This window comes from Bombus huntii, unplaced genomic scaffold, assembly GCF_024542735.1.
Source record: "Bombus huntii isolate Logan2020A unplaced genomic scaffold, iyBomHunt1.1 ctg00000060.1, whole genome shotgun sequence".
Classification (NCBI taxonomy): Eukaryota; Metazoa; Arthropoda; class Insecta; order Hymenoptera; family Apidae; genus Bombus; species Bombus huntii.
Window position 1 is genome coordinate 392,639 of NW_026099321.1, and position 13,079 is coordinate 405,717.

General features: G+C 37.2%; 1 pseudogene; it reads left to right on the forward strand.

Moving 5' to 3' along the window:
* Positions 1-13,079, forward strand: part of LOC126875943 (organic cation transporter protein-like) — a 25,117-nt pseudogene continuing 12,038 nt past the window's right edge.

The following is a 13,079-nucleotide window of genomic DNA, read 5'->3' on the forward strand; positions in this document are numbered from 1 at the left end:
ATTGTCCACGCGGCGAACAGTCGGTGCGTGCCCCCTTTTAAACGACGATGTAGCGCGGCGTCCGAAAAATCGAGGATCCGTGCACCCAAGATCATTGTGACGATCGAGATCGAGCACGTGTCCTGGACTTGGATCACAGGATCACGAGAGTCGTTGCGATCCGCGATTTCTTTTGTTATTTTTCCCATTTCCGTTTTATCCTGTTGAAACAGTGAAAAGACATCCGGAAGAAGAAGAAGAAGAAAAGAGTAAAGTTTGTTCGAAATCGACTTATCGAGTCGGACAAAAGTGAAGAAGCTAGATTTCATTTTATTTCTGTGACTTCTGCAGAGAGTTTCTCGTTTTAGAAACAAAACCACGACGAGATTTGTGATACGCCTAGTGAAGTTTCGCGTTGCTCTCGGACGATCGTGGAAAAGGTAAACGTTTGTTTGCACCGATCATTCGTATCGATGTGTCGCGTGAGACTTGAATTTTGGTACAGTGGTTCGTCGTGAAAGTATTTGAACGCTGGTCGTAAAAGGCTTTGGTGTATAATGTATGTTATCTGTTACACGGAACATTATGAAGTATATCGGGAAAAACTTGTTCGATATAACCGTACCTGTGTTATCTTAGCCGTGTCTCATTACGGTGATAATTAAACTTCAAAATGTTTCGCCTAACACACATATTATAATATCTACTATATCCATAAAGGACTTCTATAAGTATTTCAGCATTTAGCATAGATAACTTACGTATCTTTATTGTATGCGTTACATAAAATATTTAAAAATTTTTTTAGTATCGGAATGAGACATGACTATTGTAGGTCAGTCAAATTTTTAGTCAATCTGAAAACTCATATAGGAGCTACTGCGATATTCATTGATCGCGAACATAATACACATGATATATTTACAAAATGTTTGCACAAATATTCAGATATTTTCATGTGAGCTACTGTATATTTGCTATTTTGCGAAGAAGGAAGAAAATGAAGTTCTTTCATTGCTCCAATCGTGTTTTATCTCTCATTAACACTTGCGTCGATAACCTACTTAGATGACCAAATTTCCATCGTTGAAGATAACAACTAAAAGTTTGGTATTTGCTTCGATCAAGTTACATACATACCTTTTCTTCGTGATTACTCGGTCTCTTTACTTCTTCTCACTTTCACGACCAATTTAATTAAAATCCGAGCCAATGACTGTTATAACACTGCTATAATATAATAATATATGGCTCTTAAGATTGGAAGTTTCGTTAAATATCACGATATAATGGTGGTCCGTTAATTGATCGAGATTTTGACTTGTTAAATAAACAATTTTGTCCTTATTAGTTCTTTAAAATGTCTTCGTGATGTGACAGTCAGTGTATTTGTGTTGACCTTTAATATACTGATGTGCAGTGACTTTCACGTCTACATTTATTTAGTTCAGATATTTTACTAATTATTAGAAACATACTGCAGACAATGTAGTAGAGCCTCTCTTTTCTGAAATAATAGGAAGACGAAATTTCATTTATCCAAATACAGTTTAAGAGTAATCGACAGATTCTTTAAATATTTATGAATCCATAATCAGATAATTTTTTCAACGTAAATAACTACACAGAGTTACGTTCTTTATCGTACTTCGAATTATCGGAGTTCTTCTACGAGTGCCACGAGTGCTTCGGCATGAGAAGATATCTTTTTATTAGAGTTTTCGTCTGCTGTTTTCATTTATATAAAATCGCCATTATTATCGTCTACGTGAAACATTTCATTACATCAGAATACTTGCGGCTTTCTACCGTTGCCAACATTCGAGGAATCTACGTGCTTTGAAGAATTTTCAATTATGTTTTTCTTCCTTTAATGTCTGTGACTCTGGCTTCTCCAATATCGTGTATTTTTGCTAATTTTGTTGCGCTTACATCACTTTCCAGTTTTCTCGTTTACATCGTATTTTCCTGCGATAGTTAGACCGCTTCCTAGTTTCATACCAAATTCGTATAATCACAATTCAATGAATCAAATCAAGGAAAGAGTACATTGTGTATGAACACTGACGACATACGTATGTACATATTTGAAACGAAAAAGGGCATTCGTTACGAAGAAATATTGTGTTTGGATAATAGAACGTTCGGATATTAGGCTATTTGGATAATACCGTGATATACATTTGCTACATCCATTTCGGTGTACCAATTAGGAATAAAAACATTAAAAAAACAAGTTGAAATGATTTACACAAGAAATAGAAAAATTACCACGGTATCTTAGAATGTTTTAGTATATTACGTACATCATTTTGCTTTTTTTGTTTATTTTTTCAGTAAGTGAAACACAGCGTCTGTGCCAGAATAACTAAGAGTAAGTTAGACGTTTGTGAGAAACTGTGACTAACTCCGAGTACAACATACGATAGAATGGTAATAATAGTGAAACTTATATACTAGGTAAACATTTCTAGTAGGCACTATTATGACAAAAAAATAACAGTACAAAGTAACTTAGGAGTAACAGAATCATAAAGTTCTTTAAGGACCCTTTGTGAAGAAACGTCGATGATGGCATAAACATTGGTATGCTGAGAGTTGAAGGATAGACGTCTATAGAATTTTGATAGTATCTGTCAGATATCTGTATCTCGTTGAAGATCAACAGCATCAGAGATTTCCTAGAACTCTGGCTCATTTAACAGCTAATTATTTTAAAGAAGGTTAGACAGAAGAAATCCATTTATGTTGATTTTCTAATTATAGCGTTACTTTATGATTAAGTATAAGGTTGAAGAGGAATAAACTTACTAGATCAAAGTCCTTTAAAGCTTGCTTATTCTTTCGAAGATAACTAACAAATCCGCAAAACTTTGTAGAAAGCTGTTTAATCACAAAGTTAAATAGATCTTTGAAATAGAAAATTTGCCAGCTGTGTATTCAATCTTAACGCTAGAAACTAGCAAATCAGACAAAATCACTGACATCGGATTTGTTGTTTTTGGAATTTCTAAAAATATACAAGTGTTTTCGATAGCATCAGTGTTCACTTTTATTGGAACAGAAACGCGACTATATATACTTATCCATTATCGTGATATTTATCGAGACTATGTATAACATATTTAGATGGGTATCAAAAGGTCGGACGTTTTAATGATAAAATTATGTTTTTCTAAAGAACGTAAACTTAGAAAACTGCCTTCTTCTCCATGAACTTGGTATGTTTAAATGCCACGATCGACTAACAAAGCACTGTACTACAAAATACCAATCGATGCCGATCAGTGAGAGGTAAACTCACTATTCTAGAACAGGTGGTCAAACACTGCAATTAAGCAACAAAAATAGGACAACCGTGACTCATATAGTCTTTCAGAAGCCAAAATGATTAACTCTTTGTACACTAGTTCTTGCACATTATCTTGGCACACGGCGTTAGCGTTCAATTTTTCTAGAAGAGAAATTACTTCCATAAGCTCAATTTGTCGCAAAAAAGAACGCCGTAAACAATCATAAATTCCAAGATGAATAAGAAAAAAATAATTCCAATGTTGTCGCTGGACCATGGACTTTTATCATATAAAGCGATAATTAATCTAACTTACTCATTGTGTATTACAACAAATTTTTATTTCATTCGTTGCTTATTATGCAAAAGCTTATTCGCGTTAAATATGGTAGAACTCGATTAATTAATCGAACTTTTACCGATTTGAAGCACTCACTTGAACATGAGCTCGTATCACGCGAACGAAAAATGATGAGTAGCGAAGAAAATTGGTGAACTCTTGTTATATGAATTCCAATCGATCCATATAAATTGTCCGTCAGGAAAATCAGATAATTGGGATTGCAATCTTAAATAAAATTTCTGTTTCTATCGACTACAATAAGTGTTTTAATGTATCATATTAAGAAACAATTAACTCGATAACGCCATTATAAATAAATAAATAGAACGATAATTCCTCGAAAACGATGGTATTCCAATATTAATAACAGATTTCTTTCCTTTCTTTTCTTCGTTTTCCCTTACGACCAAGAAGAACACCAATCAATAGGAAGACTTACGGTTGGAAGTGAAACCAAACGATCGTTCCACTTTGTATTGTTACGAGTCTGTAAGTTTGACTTTGTAGTTTGTGCGAGTTCCGCGAGATCAAAACGCTATGCTGTATCTCGTGTGCATCGAATGAATTTCAATGGCTCGATCGCGATCACGATCGCCTTCCCTGATCGATTCGAAGGCGAGAAAACTGGCCCCGCAGGGAAAAATCACGTATGCAAACTATATGTATCCATGCTAGCCATGATCGCTCTTATTAATTAGTTCTGGGATGTAATAGTTGTTCAAGGTGCGCACTTTTGTGTAACCGGTTACCGAGAACGTTTGACACACGCTTGTCCTCGTTGTTAAACGTCCAGGCCGGAACGGAAGCGATCGGTCGATAACGATCGTCCTGAGATCGTTAAGTCACTCGAGTTATGACGATCGTTACGAGCCTCCATTTTCATTGGTGCGTCGGTGGACGAGTTATTGCTACTCTGCTATGCGTTTTCAATCGGAAAAGGTCGGTTTTGAAGCTGTGTTCAATATTCGCGCGTAGCTTTTGCTGGAGCATACGTTTCTCATTAATTTCACGGATCGATTACTTTGGGGAGGTTTCTTACATTTTTTAATCGTAAAATTATTGGTTGTAAGATTTTTTTGATATACCATATTCTAAGGGATCTCGCTTTTTTAATGTTGTAACAATTTTCTAGAAATTGCAATGTAATTCTTAATCGAATTTTTGAGCCAGAATTATTTAAAATCATTATATCTAGCAATGTACGAGAAATATCGCAATACTTGTTTCATATAAGTTATTATATATACACACAGACAAATTATTTACATGCACAAATATCGCTTGCATTTTTTTGTCAGAATAAGGACGGTACCTGATGGGAAAATTCGTATTAATTTAGGTGGTCCTGGCTTAACGTTAGGGATAAACACGTGTTCGTTTTATTGCACGCTTTACGCACAATCCGGAAATCAATGCTAACTTAGTCGATCGTTGTTCAAAGCGAACAATTTATCACAGCTGACTAGTTGCTACGTAGGAATGTGTTTATTCAGTATTTTTGTTAAGGAAAATGTATTTTTAGTGTTGTATACTTCATGTATATACAGATGCAGCTACGACTCGGATAATTACTGATTAATGATAGCAATCTGCTATAATTGACTAATACTATAATACGTTTACCTATTTTGCATACAATTTCTTTTATCTTTTTTTTTTTTTTTTTACTATGAGCAAATGGTGTTGGATCGAACGCATTATGTATCTTTTTCAAATTTTCTTATTTTATATTTTATATTTTTATTTTATAGCTTCCTTGAAAATTCTATGAAAATTAGGATTTTTAATGATTCGAAGATTAGAAAATTCGAAGATCGTGAGATTAGAAGATTCGAAAATTCAGACTGAACAATTTGGAGATTTGCAACCTTGTGAATTAAAAGATCCAGAATTTGTTAGACTTATTAAAAAATGGTGTATTCAAAAATAGCATATTCTCTTTCGAAGACATTTTTCTCAATGTATCCTATTGGAAAGTACAAACTTCATATATCACTTGAATCTCGATTAGAATCTCAATTAAAGTAATCATCATTCCACACAATCATTATCGCCAAAAATGCCATTCAATTTGTGGCAGAAAAATTCTTTTCTCGTGTCCATCGGCATACCGTTGTAACGTAAAGTGCGTTACAGTATACGCGAAATAATTTATGCAAATGTTACCAAGCCCCTAGAAAATAACAGTTATGTCACGGACTGGTCACTTCCGGTTCTCTCGTCATTAATACTCTTTTTTTTATCTAAGTTCGTGGTAATCGCAACGAACATTAATTACACAGAACCGTAATAAATAATCATCTACACTTATGAAACATCTATGTATGGACTGTTGTAATTGTTTTACATATGCGCTACATCGGTGATTAATCGAACGCGATCATCTCGTAGATTTCGTGAAAGATCAAATCTAACCGCAATTATCTTACAAAAAATGTCATTAAATTAATAATATTTTAAACGAACTTAATTCTACGAGAAATTTCATTGAACGCCAGTAAATTAACGATATTTAAATAATAAATAATATTTCATCAAATAAAGAAATAATTAATCAATTAAAACTTGCAGGGACGATTTTATAATCGATTTAATCATCGATCTATTTTCGAAATGATTTGCAAGATTGAGATCTGAATCGTGTAAATTGCACGGTGTAAATATCATATCGTGTTGTACGATGGTTGAAAAAAAGCGAGTTTGTGCAAAAGGGGATTTCTCTTTGGGGTATAAAAGGTTTCTTAGAAGACGAAGGTGGTTGGGAAAGAGTTTAATTGGCGGCAAATTAAGGATTCAATTATCAAAGGGAGCAAAAGCTTTCGCGCGTATATTTTATATTGAAAATGATTGCTCTTGATTCAACGTTTATAACGTTGGCCTTCGTGAAGTAAAAGTAAAATGGCGTTCGCTAACGGTGTCGAATTTTTTCTTAACGATTCTAGTTGAATAATATCACGAATTTGTCGGGATTATTGTAACAATAATTTTACTTACTTGTTTTAATTATCCAGTAATTAACTGTAGTAATCGTTCACTGATAGAATCAAATTTTTATCGAAAATTTTATTTAAACAAGATTCAAAGATTCATACAAATTACTATGGCGCTACAATAATTTCGTTTACTTCTTTCATAAGCACACAATCTTTACGATAAATATCTTCCTTGATAATTTTATTTATGTAATACCTACTTGGATTTTTTAATAATTAACTATAATTGCTTTTTTATTGGTGCTTGTTTCTTAACTGAATAATCTTTAAAAAAAAAAGGCAACAATCGTGTGACATTCTGCACAGTGTCAAAATAAGCAGGAACCGGAGGTATGGTGCTCTATTATTTAAAATTTTTATTAATTGTCTTTAGAATTAATTATTATTTACACATTACGCACGATACATTTTGTGTATTTCATGATCATTTCTTCTAAACAAACTCTTCTATTCCAATGACAATTTACATCTGATTACATTACATTTTTATTTAACAATCCTCACGTCCCAAAAATATTATCTTCCTATTTGCAAAAAGGATCTAATAAGAAGCAAATTATTTAAAGGACACTCCAGTTAGAACGTACAAGTGACAGCAATAAGCCTTCGATAGTATCCTCCATTTTGCAATAACCTTGCAAAAATGTTCAAGGATCTTTCCTTTTCTCTTCCTCTCTAGCAAATTCAAATCACTTTTTCCAGTACACTCTGTATCACCTTGAATTAGCCTTTACCTAAGATTATATCGTGTCAAAAAGTAGCATGGCAATATATCTAGACAATACAAACATCTACTTCCTTTCATCTCGACTTTAGATTTCATCTTCTTCATCTTGATTTCAACAATGTGGTTCACCTCACCTTGAACCCGTTTAAGAAAATTTAGCGAAGAAGAGATTCCTCCGCTTAATAAGAGAAAGATCATAACACGTTGATAAACATGAGAAATTATCCGGCTAAATGTAACGAAGAGATAGACATAAGAGAACTTGCTACTAAAACAACAGTCGCTCACGTGAAAGTACTCGGGCACTTAAACAAACCTTTGGTGATTTTTATACGAGACACTTTGAGATTTCATTGACACTGAAGTGAGACACGATCGTCGTAATTACATTGAGAAAATTTGAAACAGATCTAAACGTGTATATAGAAATTTCATATATTTATTGGAAACATATATTATTGTTATTTTATATATAAAAATTACCAGAGTATTTGAGCAGTCAATTATTCGCTAAATTAATAAGAATAATAAGCCACGATGTACGTAGTAAAATCATCATCATGTGTTATATACATATTAATTTTTCATTTAACATATATATTTGCGAAATATATATACATTGTCTCATGTATATATATCTTCAATATACAATCTCAGATTGATTCCAAATTTTACTATTATAATCTCGATAATCGTATCTCGTTAGAGTGCTAACGAAATTATAGAACGTTTCGTGATATGAAAGTGTTCGAGTACTTCCGTGAGCCACTGTATATCATAAGATCGATCACCTTGATCGTTTATCGATCTGTATTCGTAAAACACATAAAAAGGTATGAACGCATTGCAACACGAATTTATTCGACGACCTAATAATACCCCATTCACCTTGAACTTAGTTTCCTCGTAACGTGTAATTCGAGTTAAGTAGGTGATCGAGGATCATTGATTCGCAGATATCGAGATAATGACAGTCATGACGGAGTCCGTAAAAGCCGAGGAGGGCGAACGTCCGAAGATCGAAACCTTCGACGACATACTACCGTACGTTGGCGAGGCCAGCCGCTACCAATGGTTCCTTTTCATCATGCTCCTTCACCTTCGTCTACGCGTTCCTCTACTTCACGCAGTTCTTCATCACGCTATTGCCAGCTGAACACTGGTGTACCGTTCCGGAACTCGAACGATGGAACCTCACAGACAAACAAAAGTAAGTGACACTTTATGTGCAATTTGTCTTATTTGAATTATTGAGTTATACGTAACGAACGATCCTACATAGTTTCTTTATGTTCGAATTTACCCTGTTACGCGATAGACATTTTCAGCTCCGGCAGATCGAAATGGTCAATAATCATGTTGATCGTATAACAAATCAATACATGTTTTCATTAAAGACGTTCCTTTCGATGTCTAGAATTAACCACCTTCTATAGGAGACAATTTATATGCATATGTACTGTTAGAATTGAATCTTGGAATTAGGATTAATATTCTGTGGAAGACACAATGTTTATGTTGAAATAATACAATGTGATATTTATTAAACAATTATTTCGAGAGTTATAAATGTGCGTTCTGGAATGTAGACAGTTGGCTAGTTATTCACAGACTGGCTTAGTGACCCATGGCCCTTGAAAAGGTTTAGAGCCCCACTCTCTATGCAGTAATGAGTGTGACCTGTGTGGGTGTCTGTGTGGCGTCACATGTGGCACAGAACCTTCTAGTAGCTTCTCGACGTGCCCGTCTAGAATGTTCCATTCATATCCTCACGCTTCTTCCGGCGTCTTTTTGAAAAAGCATGCACGTGCCAACTGCCGTGGTGCATCTCACGAACGCACGCTGTTGGGGATGGCGTTGGCAACGAATGGAAGAATCTGTACGATCAAACACTCTATCCGCATGCGACTGATATCGTTGTATTCCAACATGTACATATCTGTTCAAGTCACGTGCACGTAGTTTAAACCAGGCTTCTCGAAAGCCTGTTTATTTTCCATGCAGGTCGCAATAAATATTCTCGACGACAGAATCTTCCACTTGCACGGAGATTTCCATTTTCTCAGCTGTGATAACGTATCGCATTGCGACAATTTATTTCTTTAAAACCACAATATAATATCTGATAACTTGCACGAAACAACTGTGTTTATTGAATCAGGAAAACCCAGGTATTGCGTTGTATATGTAAATGCATATGTAAATATCGTGTCGTACGGGAGTGGGGGAGATACCTGTTACGACCGTTCGCGGAGAGACGCGGTCGCGAGGAAAACGCGTCAGCGAGAGGCGTAAATTCTCGCTACGATTCGGTGAATCGACGCCGCGAAGTAGTCGTTCCCCTGTTTCGGTTAGGATAACAGAGGTGTTTGAATGAATATGACACAGTAGTAAGTTATATTTCACCGTTTATTCCAACAACTTATAACAAAGGCAGTTACGCTGGTGAGTGTGTACGAGATGAGTGAGTGACTGATCTGCGGGTGTTGACCGTTCGAAGGATGTAAAATCAGTACTGTCTTGGGAGACGATAATGTGTCGGAGGAACGCTAAGGATGGGTGTGTCTAGCGCACGGGACCATCGGATTTGTTCGTGACGATTTGAGTTAGGAGAGTGAGGGAGTAGGCTTCGTCGTTAATTGGTTAGACGAAGGGTCTTAACCGCCCTCGAGAGAAAGTGGTTAGTGGGAGGAAAGTTGCAGCGTACGTGAGAAAAACTAACTTTCCCTTGTTAAGCCGTGGTAGACAATAGTCTCTAGAAATTCCTCGGAAACAGATGTTTGTTTCGTTTGAAGGACCTTTTCTAGGAAATCTATGAAATTTATGGAAGGTCCTTGAAACTATGGAGGATACGCTGCGAGTATCCGAAGACATCTGGTTGCCATATTGCCTGCGGTGTGTGGCCTCGGCTAGGTAGAATGTTACGCGACGTAACAATACCTGTAACCAGTTTGCGACGAGATAAAAATAGTTGGAAATCGCGATTCCATAGTTATACTATTATCAACGTCTTTTTCACGTGTTCTATTTCAAGAACGTAAGGAATTACCGGCGAAAGGATAGGATGTCTGGATGGCACGATTCCAACGAATCGTGTTACCATTCTTGACGACGCATGCGAGATCTGGTTTTCTACGATCCGTCAACGAGGAAAATCGTTCGTTTCGCACAATTTCTCGAATCTCCCCGCGTACCGTTTATTTGTCTGGAAATAGACTCACCGATACGTGCAGCGATCGGTAATTAAATCCCAACACAATTCGAATGCCTCGGAGTGCAATAGATACGGGACGATCGTCCTTCCAGCTCTTGCCTTTGTTCCTATTTTTACGGTCATTGTCTCTTTTCCTCTTTTGTATTTTGTGCTTTTGTTTTCCTGTTACTTTATTCTTTCACTTTTCCCATTTTTGATTTTTTTTTTTTTTTTTTTTTTGAAACAGCAGATTTATAAATAATAAGTAGGCCGCGGATTTTTATGCGAATTTTACTTTTACAGAAAATTTTAAAATGCAGAAATGTAAACACTATTAAAGATAATGTGTTATTACTGTTACTGATATCGTCGTTATTCTTTATTAGAGAAATTATTATAGATTTTTATATTGTTATGTATATTACTTTTGTCACTTTTTTTATTTAAACAGGATTCGAATTAAGTTTCAAGGAATTGGACTAATTTAAGATTAGGATTAAAAACTATGCACTTTTGAGTAGAATTTTCATCTTATTTTTCCCATTACAGTTCGCTGTGGAGTGCCGAAGCGTGCAGACGTGTCTCTAGTGCCCAGCGTAGTTCGAAAACAACACGTGTCGCCCAACTGTCGAAAGAGAACGCAGCTAAGTGTCCCTTACCCTCTAGGGAGAAGAAAATCCCACGCACCTAACCCCAACCCGAATACTAGCCTCTCAGCCTCACGACTAGTTGTTCATTCCGAATTAACTAGCTCGATGATGGCCCAGCAACCGCGACCAGGCTCTCCGGAGCAGACTCGCAGCTACCCCGTGCTACCCCCCCCCCGTGGCAGAAGTGCAGCAGAACTCTCCGCACTAACGACGCAAATACTACAAAAAAAAGGAAAATTGAACCAGCAACGCAAATAAACACACACAACAGGTTCGCCGTACTGGAATCCTCAAACGACGCCATGGAAATCGTAGAACCGCCACCAAACCAACTTTCACAGAGAATCCCCCCTCCCCCACCAATATTTGTAGACGACGTCATTGACATACAGACAATGACCAAGTCCCTAGAGAGAGATATCAGCAAGGAGGAATATAACCTTAAGATAAGCAACAACAAGGTGAAAATACTACCGACGAACCCAGAAGCTTACAGAAAACTCACCAAGACACTCAGGACCCTGAACGCCAACTTCCACACGTAGGTGGTCCTACGAAACATACACCACTCAGCAGACATAGACGAACTAAAATACGAACTCTCAAAACTCGGCCACGAAGTCATCAACGTAAGTAACATAAGGCATAGAGTCTCGAAAGATCCGTTATCCTTATTCTTCCTAGACATTAAGCAAAAACCGAATAATAAGGAAATATACAGCGTCAGTCGCCTAATGAACGCGATAGTAAAGATCGAGCCACCGCTCGTGAAAAAAGAAATAGTGCAGTGCAAAAGGTGCCAAAGGTACGGTCATACGCAGAAATACTGCAACCATACTTTCCGCTGCGTTAAATGCGCAGGCTCTCACTCCACTGACCAGTGCGCCAAATCACCGGAAACCCCAGCGAAATGCATCCACTGCCAAGGGGACCACCCTGCCAACTACAAAGGCTGCCCAGCATATAAAACACTATACACGAACAGGTACCCTAAGCTCAGAGCAAAAGAGGTATCCAACCAAACAACCAGCCCGCCGAAATTCTCGACTACCCCAACCCCCTCAACCAACCAAACACCCAGTCCTACCAATTTCATCTCCACCTCAACCTCCTATGCCCAAGCATTACAAGGCATCCAAAATAACCCGAACAGCCAAAGGAACCTTCCCCAAAACAGTGTCCCCAACCCACCAAACGCAGACAACTCCTCAAGGCTCGAAAAGCTAATAGAGAAACAATCGGAGCAAATAAATCACTTGCTATCGCTACTAACACTCATCGTGGAAAAATTAGCACGCCCCGACTCAAAATAAAACCAAGGCGCATAGCTCTCTGGAACGCCAACGGTCTAGCGCAACACAAACGTGAACTAGAACTCTTCTTAAAACACCAGCAAATCGACGTAATGCTCGTATCGGAAACCCACTTCACCGACAAGAGCTACCTGAAAATAAATGGTTACAAATTCTACCATACTCAACACCCCAGCGGAAAGGCCCACGGTGGCACCGGAATAATAATCAAAGCAAGCATTAAGCACTACGAACTCCCACCATTCCAGAAAGACTACCTCCAAGCAACAAACGTAGCAATAGAAGACTGTCATGGCTCAATCACCACCTCAGCAGTATACTGCCCTCCCAGACACTCCATCGCCAAAGAAGACTTTGATAACTTCCTGGACACCCTGGGCAACAGATTCATAGTTGGAGGAGACTATAACGCCAAGCACATCCAATGGGGCAGCAGACTGGTTACAGCAAGAGGCAAAAACCTCTTAAACAGCATAATAAACAACAACCTCAACTACCTCACCACATACGAACCCACATACTGGCCCACTGACACAAACAAAATACCCGACCTCCTCGACTTCTTCATAACTAAAAATATCCCATCAAG